Source organism: Neodiprion fabricii, chromosome 5 (genome assembly GCF_021155785.1).
Source record: "Neodiprion fabricii isolate iyNeoFabr1 chromosome 5, iyNeoFabr1.1, whole genome shotgun sequence".
Classification (NCBI taxonomy): Eukaryota; Metazoa; Arthropoda; class Insecta; order Hymenoptera; family Diprionidae; genus Neodiprion; species Neodiprion fabricii.
This window is the reverse complement of record NC_060243.1, coordinates 5,899,518-5,911,900: the sequence shown is the minus strand read 5'-3', so window position 1 is coordinate 5,911,900 and position 12,383 is coordinate 5,899,518.

The window sequence follows — 12,383 nt, the reverse complement described above, 5'->3', positions numbered from 1 at the left end:
AAAGGGTCATACTAATCGATTCTAAGACGAAAAATTTTTCGGTCAAAAAAAAAGGAAGGTTAACCCCTTTGTATTTTTGGCGAAAATTTTCGCGATTTTGAAAAGTGCTGGAATAAATTCTTTCTGGCACTATTCGGACGTAATTTTGCGAGAGAAATCGATTGGGCGCAGTTCCAATAGGCTGCGATCAACGGATCAAAATTACTGCCAAAAAACGAGAACCTGTGATTTCGACATTTTTCAGCAGGTGCTTTTTCCTTCGTAATTTCGCTCCTGTTGGTCCCACGCTCTTTCCGCTGCGTTTTCTGAGTTCCTGAGGGTCCAATTGGTCGGAAAAGGGTCATACAAATCGATTCTAAGACGAAAAATTTTTCGGTCAAAAAAAAAGGAAGGTTAACCCCTTTGTATTTTTGGCGAAAATTTTCGCGATTTTGAAAAGTGCTGGAATGAATTCTTTCTGGCACTATTCGGACGTAATTTTGCGAGAGAAATCGATTGGGCGCAGTTCCAATAGGCTGCGATCAACGGATCAAAAGTTACTGCCAAAAAACGAGAACCTGTGATTTCGACATTTTTCAGCAGGTGCTTTTTCCTTCGTAATTTCGCTCCTGTTGGTCCCACGCTCTTTCCGCTGCGTTTTCTGAGTTCCTGAGGGTCCAATTGGTCGGAAAAGGGTCATACAAATCGATTCTAAGACGAAAAATTTTTCGGTCAAAAAAAAAGAAAGGTTAACCCCTTTGTATTTTTGGCGAAAATTTTCGCGATTTTGAAAAGTGCTGGAATAAATTCTTTCTGGCACTATTCAGACGTAATTTTGCGAGAGAAATTGATTGGGCGCAGTTCCAATAGGCTGCGATCAACGGATCAAAAGTTACTGCCAAAAAACGAGAACCTGTGATTTCGACATTTTTCAGCAGGTGCTTTTTCCTTCGTAATTTCGCTCCTGTTGGTCCCACGCTCTTTCCGCTGCGTTTTCTGAGTTCCTGAGGGTCCAATTGGTCGGAAAAGGGTCATACTAATCGATTCTAAGACGAAAAATTTTTCGGTCAAAAAAAAAGGAAGGTTAACCCCTTTGTATTTTTGGCGAAAATTTTCGCGATTTTGAAAAGTGCTGGAATAAATTCTTTCTGGCACTATTCGGACGTAATTTTGCGAGAGAAATCGATTGGGCGCAGTTCCAATAGGCTGCGATCAACGGATCAAAATTACTGCCAAAAAACGAGAACCTGTGATTTCGACATTTTTCAGCAGGTGCTTTTTCCTTCGTAATTTCGCTCCTGTTGGTCCCACGCTCTTTCCGCTGCGTTTTCTGAGTTCCTGAGGGTCCAATTGGTCGGAAAAGGGTCATACAAATCGATTCTAAGACGAAAAATTTTTCGGTCAAAAAAAAAGGAAGGTTAACCCCTTTGTATTTTTGGCGAAAATTTTCGCGATTTTGAAAAGTGCTGGAATAAATTCTTTCTGGCACTATTCGGACGTAATTTTGCGAGAGAAATCGATTGGGCGCAGTTCCAATAGGCTGCGATCAACGGATCAAAAGTTACTGCCAAAAAACGAGAACCTGTGATTTCGACATTTTTCAGCAGGTGCTTTTTTCTTCGTAATTTCGCTCCTGTTGGTCCCACGCTCTTTCCGCTGCGTTTTCTGAGTTCCTGAGGGTCCAATTGGTCGGAAAAGGGTCATACAAATCGATTCTAAGACGAAAAATTTTTCGGTCAAAAAAAAAGGAAGGTTAACCCCTTTGTATTTTTGGCGAAAATTTTCGCGATTTTGAAAAGTGCTGGAACAAATTCTTTCTGGCACTATTCGGACGTAATTTTGCGAGAGAAATCGATTGGGCGCAGTTCCAATAGGCTGCGATCAACGGATCAAAAGTTACTGCCAAAAAACGAGAACCTGTGATTTCGACAGTTTTCAGCAGGTGCTTTTTCCTTCGTAATGTTTCTCCTGTTGGTCCCACGCTCTTTCCGCTGCGTTTTCTGAGTTCCTGAGGGTCCAATTGGTCGGAAAAGGGTCATACAAATCGATTCTAAGACGAAAAATTTTTCGGTCAAAAAAAAAGGAAGGTTAACCCCTTTGTATTTTTGGCGAAAATTTTCGCGATTTTGAAAAGTGCTGGAATAAATTCTTTCTGGCACTATTCGGACGTAATTTTGCGAGAGAAATCGATTGGGCGCAGTTCCAATAGGCTGCGATCAACGGATCAAAAGTTACTGCCAAAAAACGAGAACCTGTGATTTCGACATTTTTCAGCAGGTGCTTTTTCCTTCGTAATTACTCTCCTGTTGGTCCCACGCTCTTTCAGCTGCGTTTTCTGAGTTCCTGAGGGTCCAATTGGTCGGAAAAGGGTCATACAAATCGATTCTGAGACGAAAAATTTTTCGGTCAAAAAAAAAGGAAGGTTAACCCCTCTGTATTTTTGGCGAAAATTTTCGCGATTTTGAAAAGTGCTGGAATAAATTCTTCCTGGCACTATTCGGACGTAATTTTGCGAGAGAAATCGATTGGGCGCAGTTCCAATAGGCTGCGATCAACGGATCAAAAGTTACTGCCAAAAAACGAGAACCTGTGATTTCGACATTTTTCAGCAGGTGCTTTTTTCTTCGTAATTTCGCTCCTGTTGGTCCCACGCTCTTTCCGCTGCGTTTTCTGAGTTCCTGAGGGTCCAATTGGTCGGAAAAGGGTCATACAAATCGATTCTAAGACGAAAAATTTTTCGGTCAAAAACAAAGGAAGATTAACCCCTTTGTATTTTTGGCGAAAATTTTCGCGATTTTGAAAAGTGCTGGAATAAATTCTTTCTGGCACTATTCGGACGTAATTTTGCGAGAGAAATCGATTGGGCGCAGTTCCAATAGGCTGCGATCAACGGATCAAAAGTTACTGCCAAAAAACGAGAACCTGTGATTTCGACATTTTTCAGCAGGTGCTTTTTCCTTCGTAATTTCGCTCCTGTTGGTCCCACGCTCTTTCCGCTGCGTTTTCTGAGTTCCTGAGGGTCCAATTGGTCGGAAAAGGGTCATACAAATCGATTCTGCGACGAAAAATTTTTCGGTCAAAAAAAAAGGAAGGTTAACCCCTTTGTATTTTTGGCGAAAATTTTCGCGATTTTGAAAAGTGCTGGAATAAATTCTTTCTGGCACTATTCGGACGTAATTTTGCGAGAGAAATCGATTGTGCGCAGTTCCAATAGGCTGCGATCAACGGATCAAAAGTTACTGCCAAAAAACGAGAACCTGTGATTTCGACATTTTTCAGCAGGTGCTTTTTCCTTCGTAATTTCGCTCTTGTTGGTCCCACGCTCTTTCCGCTGCGTTTTCTGAGTTCCTGAGGGTCCAATTGGTCGAAAAAGGGTCATACAAATCAATTCTGCGACGAAAAATTTTTCGGTCAAAAAAAAAGGAAGGTTAACCCCTTTGTATTTTTGGCGAAAATTTTCGCGATTTTGAAAAGTGCTGGAATAAATTCTTTCTGGCACTATTCGGACGTAATTTTGCGAGAGAAATCGATTGGGCGCAGTTCCAATAGGCTGCGATCAACGGATCAAAAGGTACTGCCAAAAAACGAGAACCTGTGATTTCGACATTTTTCAGCAGGTGCTTTTTCCTTCGTAATTTCTCTCCTGTTGGTCCCACGCTCTTTCCGCTGCGTTTTCTGAGTTCCTGAGGGTCCAATTGGTCGGAAAAGGGTCATACAAATCGATTCTAAGACGAAAAATTTTTCGGTCAAAAAAAAAGGAAGGTTAACCCCTTTGTATTTTTGGCGAAAATTTTCGCGATTTTGAAAAGTGCTGGAATAAATTCTTTCTGGCACTATTCGGACGTAATTTTGCGAGAGAAATCGATTGGGCGCAGTTCCAATAGGCTGCGATCAACGGATCAAAAGTTACTGCCAAAAAACGAGAACCTGTGATTTCGACATTTTTCAGCAGGTGCTTTTTCCTTCGTAATTTCGCTCCTGTTGGTCCCACGCTCTTTCCGCTGCGTTTTCTGAGTTCCTGAGGGTCCAATTGGTCGGAAAAGGGTCATACAAATCGATTCTAAGACGAAAAATTTTTCGGTCAAAAAAAAAGGAAGGTTAACCCCTTTGTATTTTTGGCGAAAATTTTCGCGATTTTGAAAAGTGCTGGAATAAATTCTTTCTGGCACTATTCGGACGTAATTTTGCGAGAGAAATCGATTGGGCGCAGTTTCAATAGGCTGCGATCAACGGATCAAAAGTTACTGCCAAAAAACGAGAACCTGTGATTTCGACATTTTCCAGCAGGTGCTTTTTCCTTCGTAATTTCTCTCCTGTTGGTCCCACGCTCTTTCCGCTGCGTTTTCTGAGTTCCTGAGGGTCCAATTGGTCGGAAAAGGGTCATACAAATCGATTCTAAGACGAAAAATTTTTCGGTCAAAAAAAAAGGAAGGTTAACCCCTTTGTATTTTTGGCGAAAATTTTCGCGATTTTGAAAAGTGCCGGAATAAATTCTTTCTGGCACTATTCGGACGTAATTTTGCGAGAGAAATCGATTGGGCGCAGTTCCAATAGGCTGCGATCAACGGATTAAAAGTTACTGCCAAAAAACGAGAACCTGTGATTTCGACATTTTTCAGCAGGTGCTTTTTCCTTCGTAATTTTGCTCCTGTTGGTCCCACGCTCTTTCCGCTGCGTTTTCTGAGTACCTGAGGGTCCAATTGGTCGGAAAAGGGTCATACAAATCGATTCTAAGACGAAAAATTTTTCGGTCAAAAAAAAAGGAAGGTTAACCCCTTTGTATTTTTGGCGAAAATTTTTGCGATTTTGAAAAGTGCTGGAATAAATTCTTTCTGGCACTATTCGGACGTAATTTTGCGAGAGAAATCGATTGGGCGCAGTTCCAATAGGCTGCGATCAACGGATCAAAAGTTACTGCCAAAAAACGAGAACCTGTGATTTCGACATTTTTCAGCAGGTGCTTTTTCCTTCGTAATTTCGCTCCTGTTGGTCCCACGCTCTTTCCGCTGCGTTTTCTGAGTTCATGAGGGTCCAATTGGTCGGAAAAGGGTCATACTAATCGATTCTAAGACGAAAAATTTTTCGGTCAAAAAAAAAGGAAGGTTAACCCCTTTGTATTTTTGGCGAAAATTTTCGCGATTTTGAAAAGTGCTGGAATAAATTCTTTCTGGCACTATTCGGACGTAATTTTGCGAGAGAAATCGATTGGGCGCAGTTCCAATAGGCTGCGATCAACGGATCAAAATTACTGCCAAAAAACGAGAACCTGTGATTTCGACATTTTTCAGCAGGTGCTTTTTCCTTCGTAATTTCGCTCCTGTTGGTCCCACGCTCTTTCCGCTGCGTTTTCTGAGTTCCTGAGGGTCCAATTGGTCGGAAAAGGGTCATACAAATCGATTCTAAGACGAAAAATTTTTCGGTCAAAAAAAAAGGAAGGTTAACCCCTTTGTATTTTTGGCGAAAATTTTCGCGATTTTGAAAAGTGCTGGAATGAATTCTTTCTGGCACTATTCGGACGTAATTTTGCGAGAGAAATCGATTGGGCGCAGTTCCAATAGGCTGCGATCAACGGATCAAAAGTTACTGCCAAAAAACGAGAACCTGTGATTTCGACATTTTTCAGCAGGTGCTTTTTCCTTCGTAATTTCGCTCCTGTTGGTCCCACGCTCTTTCCGCTGCGTTTTCTGAGTTCCTGAGGGTCCAATTGGTCGGAAAAGGGTCATACAAATCGATTCTAAGACGAAAAATTTTTCGGTCAAAAAAAAAGAAAGGTTAACCCCTTTGTATTTTTGGCGAAAATTTTCGCGATTTTGAAAAGTGCTGGAATAAATTCTTTCTGGCACTATTCAGACGTAATTTTGCGAGAGAAATTGATTGGGCGCAGTTCCAATAGGCTGCGATCAACGGATCAAAAGTTACTGCCAAAAAACGAGAACCTGTGATTTCGACATTTTTCAGCAGGTGCTTTTTCCTTCGTAATTTCGCTCCTGTTGGTCCCACGCTCTTTCCGCTGCGTTTTCTGAGTTCCTGAGGGTCCAATTGGTCGGAAAAGGGTCATACTAATCGATTCTAAGACGAAAAATTTTTCGGTCAAAAAAAAAGGAAGGTTAACCCCTTTGTATTTTTGGCGAAAATTTTCGCGATTTTGAAAAGTGCTGGAATAAATTCTTTCTGGCACTATTCGGACGTAATTTTGCGAGAGAAATCGATTGGGCGCAGTTCCAATAGGCTGCGATCAACGGATCAAAATTACTGCCAAAAAACGAGAACCTGTGATTTCGACATTTTTCAGCAGGTGCTTTTTCCTTCGTCATTTCGCTCCTGTTGGTCCCACGCTCTTTCCGCTGCGTTTTCTGAGTTCCTGAGGGTCCAATTGGTCGGAAAAGGGTCATACAAATCGATTCTGAGACGAAAAGTTTTTCGGTCAAAAAAAAAGGAAGGTTAACCCCTTTGTATTTTCGGCGAAAATTTTCGCGATTTTGAAAAGTGCTGGAATAAATTCTTTCTGGCACTATTCGGACGTAATTTTGCGAGAGAAATCGATTGGGCGCAGTTCCAATAGGCTGCGATCAACGGATCAAAAGTTACTGCCAAAAAACGAGAACCTGTGATTTGGACATTTTTCAGCAGGTGCTTTTTCCTTCGTAATTTCGCTCCTGTTGGTCCCACGCTCTTTCCGCTGCGTTTTCTGAGTTCCTGAGGGTCCAATTGGTCGGAAAAGGGTCATACAAATCGATTCTAAGACGAAAAATTTTTCGGTCAAAAAAAAAGGAAGGTTAACCCCTTTGTATTTTTGGCGAAAATTTTCGCGATTTTGAAAAGTGCTGGAATAAATTCTTTCTGGCACTATTCGGACGTAATTTTGCGAGAGAAATCGATTGGGCGCAGTTCCAATAGGCTGCGATCAACGGATCAAAAGTTACTGCCAAAAAACGAGAACCTGTGATTTCGACATTTTTCAGCAGGTGCTTTTTCCTTCGTAATTTCGCTCCTGTTGGTCCCACGCTCTTTCCGCTGCGTTTTCTGAGTTCCTGAGGGTCCAATTGGTCGGAAAAGGGTCATACAAATCGATTCTAAGACGAAAAATTTTTCGGTCAAAAAAAAAGAAAGGTTAACCCCTTTGTATTTTTGGCGAAAATTTTCGCGATTTTGAAAAGTGCTGGAATAAATTCTTTCTGGCACTATTCAGACGTAATTTTGCGAGAGAAATTGATTGGGCGCAGTTCCAATAGGCTGCGATCAACGGATCAAAAGTTACTGCCAAAAAACGAGAACCTGTGATTTCGACATTTTTCAGCAGGTGCTTTTTCCTTCGTAATTTCGCTCCTGTTGGTCCCACGCTCTTTCCGCTGCGTTTTCTGAGTTCCTGAGGGTCCAATTGGTCGGAAAAGGGTCATACTAATCGATTCTAAGACGAAAAATTTTTCGGTCAAAAAAAAAGGAAGGTTAACCCCTTTGTATTTTTGGCGAAAATTTTCGCGATTTTGAAAAGTGCTGGAATAAATTCTTTCTGGCACTATTCGGACGTAATTTTGCGAGAGAAATCGATTGGGCGCAGTTCCAATAGGCTGCGATCAACGGATCAAAATTACTGCCAAAAAACGAGAACCTGTGATTTCGACATTTTTCAGCAGGTGCTTTTTCCTTCGTCATTTCGCTCCTGTTGGTCCCACGCTCTTTCCGCTGCGTTTTCTGAGTTCCTGAGGGTCCAATTGGTCGGAAAAGGGTCATACAAATCGATTCTAAGACGAAAAATTTTTCGGTCAAAAAAACAGGAAGGTTAACCCCTTTGTATTTTTGGCGAAAATTTTCGCGATTTTGAAAAGTGCTGGAATAAATTCTTTCTGGCACTATTCGGACGTAATTTTGCGAGAGAAATCGATTGGGCGCAGTTCCAATAGGCTGCGATCAACGGATCAAAATTACTGCCAAAAAACGAGAACCTGTGATTTCGACATTTTTCAGCAGGTGCTTTTTCCTTCGTCATTTCGCTCCTGTTGGTCCCACGCTCTTTCCGCTGCGTTTTCTGAGTTCCTGAGGGTCCAATTGGTCGGAAAAGGGTCATACAAATCGATTCTAAGACGAAAAATTTTTCGGTCAAAAAAAAAGGAAGGTTAACCCCTTTGTATTTTTGGCGATAATTTTCGCGATTTTGAAAAGTGCTGGAATAAATTCTTTCTGGCACTATTCGGACGTAATTTTGCGAGAGAAATCGATTGGGCGCAGTTCCAATAGGCTGCGATCAACGGATCAAAAGTTACTGCCAAAAAACGAGAACCTGTGATTTCGACGTTTTTCAGCAGGTGCTTTTTCTTTCGTAATTTCGCTCTTGTTGGTCCCACGCTCTTTCCGCTGCGTTTTCTGAGTTCCTGAGGGTCCAATTGGTCGGAAAAGGGTCATACAAATCGATTCTGAGACGAAAAGTTTTTCGGTCAAAAAAAAAGGAAGGTTAACCCCTTTGTATTTTCGGCGAAAATTTTCGCGATTTTGAAAAGTGCTGGAATAAATTCTTTCTGGCACTATTCGGACGTAATTTTGCGAGAGAAATCGATTGGGCGCAGTTCCAATAGGCTGCGATCAACGGATCAAAAGTTACTGCCAAAAAACGAGAACCTGTGATTTCGACATTTTTCAGCAGGTGCTTTTTCCTTCGTAATTTCGCTCCTGTTGGTCCCACGCTCTTTCCGCTGCGTTTTCTGAGTTCCTGAGGGTCCAATTGGTCGGAAAAGGGTCATACAAATCGATTCTAAGACGAAAAATTTTTCGGTCAAAAAAAAAGGAAGGTTAACCCCTTTGTATTTTTGGCGAAAATTTTCGCGATTTTGAAAAGTGCTGGAATAAATTATTTCTGGCACTATTCGGACGTAATTTTGCGAGAGAAATCGATTGGGCGCAGTTCCAATAGGCTGCGATCAACGGATCAAAAGTTACTGCCAAAAAACGAGAACCTGTGATTTCGACATTTTTCAGCAGGTGCTTTTTCCTTCGTCATTTCGCTCCTGTTGGTCCCACGCTCTTTCCGCTGCGTTTTCTGAGTTCCTGAGGGTCCAATTGGTCGGAAAAGGGTCATACAAATCGATTCTGAGACGCAAAATTTTTCGGTCAAAAAAAAAGGAAGGTTAACCCCTTTGTATTTTTGGCGAAAATTTTCGCGATTTTGAAAAGTGCTGGAATAAATTCTTTCTGGCACTATTCGGACGTAATTTTGCGAGAGAAATCGATTAGGCGCAGTTCCAATAGGCTGCGATCAACGGATCAAAAGTTACTGCCAAAAAACGAGAACCTGTGATTTCGACATTTTTCAGCAGGTGCTTTTTCCTTCGTAATTTCGCTCCTGTTGGTCCCACGCTCTTTCCGCTGCGTTTACTGAGTTCCTGAGGGTCCAATTGGTCGGAAAAGGGTCATACAAATCGATTCTAAGACGAAAAATTTTTCGGTCAAAAAAAAAGGAAGGTTAACCCTTTGTATTTTTGGCGAAAATTTTCGCGATTTTGAAAAGTGCTGGAGTAAATTCTTTCTGGCACTATTCGGACGTAATTTTGCGAGAGAAATCGATTGGGCGCAGTTCCAATAGGCTGCGATCAACGGATCAAAAGTTACTGCCAAAAAACGAGAACCTGTGATTTCGACATTTTTCAGCAGGTGCTTTTTCCTTCCTAATTTCGCTCCTGTTGGTCACACGCTCTTTCCGCTGCGTTTTCTGAGTTCCTGAGGGTCCAATTGGTCGGAAAAGGGTCATACAAATCGATTCTAAGACGAAAAATTTTTCGGTCAAAAAAAAAGGAAGGTTAACCCCTTTGTATTTTTTACGAAAATTTTCGCGATTTTGAAAAGTGCTGGAATAAATTCTTTCTGGCACTATTCGGACGTAATTTTGCGAGGGAAATCGATTGGGCGCAGTTCCAATAGGCCGCGATCAACGGATCAAAAGTTACTGCCAAAAAACGAGAACCTGTGATTTCGACATTTTTCAGCAGGTGCTTTTTCCTTCGTAATTTCGCTCCTGTTGGTCCCACGCTCTTTCCGCTGCGTTTTCTGAGTTCCTGAGGGTCCAATTGGTCGGAAAAGGGTCATACAAATCGATTCTAAGACGAAAAATTTTTCGGTCAAAAAAAAAGGAAGGTTAACCCCTTTGTATTTTTGGCGAAAATTTTCGCGATTTTGAAAAGTGCTGGAATAAATTCTTTCTGGCACTATTCGGACGTAATTTTGCGAGAGAAATCGATTGGGCGCAGTTCCAATAGGCTGCGACCAACGGATCAAAAGTTACTGCCAAAAAACGAGAACCTGTGATTTCAACATTTTTCAGCAGGTGCTTTTTCCTTCGTAATTTCGCTCCTGTTGGTCCCACGCTCTTTCCGCTGCGTTTTCTGAGTTCCTGAGGGTCCAATTGGTCGGAAAAGGGTCATACAAATCGATTCTAAGACGAAAAATTTTTCGGTCAAAAAAAAAGGAAGGTTAACCCCTTTGTATTTTTGGCGAAAATTTTCGCGATTTTGAAAAGTGCTGGAACAAATTCTTTCTGGCACTATTCGGACGTAATTTTGCGAGAGAAATCGATCGGGCGCAGTTCCAATAGGCTGCGATCAACGGATCAAAAGTTACTGCCAAAAAACGAGAACCTGTGATTTCGACAGTTTTCAGCAGGTGCTTTTTCCTTCGTAATGTTTCTCCTGTTGGTCCCACGCTCTTTCCGCTGCGTTTTCTGAGTTCCTGAGGGTCCAATTGGTCGGAAAAGGGTCATACAAATCGATTCTAAGACGAAAAATTTTTCGGTCAAAAAAAAAGGAAGGTTAACCCCTTTGTATTTTTGGCGAAAATTTTCGCGATTTTGAAAAGTGCTGGAATAAATTCTTTCTGGCACTATTCGGACGTAATTTTGCGAGAGAAATCGATTGGGCGCAGTTCCAATAGGCTGCGATCAACGGATCAAAAGTTACTGCCAAAAAACGAGAACCTGTGATTTCGACATTTTTCAGCAGGTGCTTTTTCCTTCGTAATTTCGCTCCTGTTGGTCCCACGCTCTTTCCGCTGCGTTTTCTGAGTTCCTGAGGGTCCAATTGGTCGGAAAAGGGTCATACAAATCGATTCTAAGACGAAAAATTTTTCGGTCAAAAAAAAAGGAAGGTTAACCCCTTTGTATTTTTGGCGAAAATTTTCGCGATTTTGAAAAGTGCTGGAATAAATTCTTCCTGGCACTATTCGGACGTAATTTTGCAAGAGAAATCGATTGGGCGCAGTTCCAATAGGCTGCGATCAACGGATCAAAAGTTACTGCCAAAAAACGAGAACCTGTGATTTCGACATTTTTCAGCAGGTGCTTTTTCCTTCGTAATTTCGCTCCTGTTGCTCCCACGCTCTTTCCGCCGCGTTTTCTGAGTTCCTGAGGGTCCAATTGGTCGGAAAAGGGTCATACAAATCGATTCTAAGACGAAAAATTTTTCGGTCAAAAAAAAAGGAAGGTTAACCCCTTTGTATTTTTGGCGAAAATTTTCGCGATTTTGAAAAGTGCTGGAATAAATTCTTTCTGGCACTATTCGGACGTAATTTTGCGAGGGAAATCGATTGGGCGCAGTTCCAATAGGCTGCGATCAACGGATCAAAAGTTACTGCCAAAAAACGAGAACCTGTGATTTCAACATTTTTCAGCAGGTGCTTTTTCCTTCGTAATTTCGCTCCTGTTGGTCCCACGCTCTTTCCGCTGCGTTTTCTGAGTTCCTGAGGGTCCAATTGGTCGGAAAAGGGTCATACAAATCGATTCTAAGACGAAAAATTTTTCGGTCAAAAAAAAAGGAAGGTTAACCCCTTTGTATTTTTGGCGAAAATTTTCGCGATTTTGAAAAGTGCTGGAACAAATTCTTTCTGGCACTATTCGGACGTAATTTTGCGAGAGAAATCGATCGGGCGCAGTTCCAATAGGCTGCGATCAACGGATCAAAAGTTACTGCCAAAAAACGAGAACCTGTGATTTCGACAGTTTTCAGCAGGTGCTTTTTCCTTCGTAATGTTTCTCCTGTTGGTCCCACGCTCTTTCCGCTGCGTTTTCTGAGTTCCTGAGGGTCCAATTGGTCGGAAAAGGGTCATACAAATCGATTCTAAGACGAAAAATTTTTCGGTCAAAAAAAAAGGAAGGTTAACCCCTTTGTATTTTTGGCGAAAATTTTCGCGATTTTGAAAAGTGCTGGAATAAATTCTTTCTGGCACTATTCGGACGTAATTTTGCGAGAGAAATCGATTGGGCGCAGTTCCAATAGGCTGCGATCAACGGATCAAAAGTTACTGCCAAAAAACGAGAACCTGTGATTTCGACATTTTTCAGCAGGTGCTTTTTCCTTCCTAATTTCGCTCCTGTTGGTCACACGCTCTTTCCGCTGCGTTTTCTGAGTTCCTGAGGGTCCAATTGG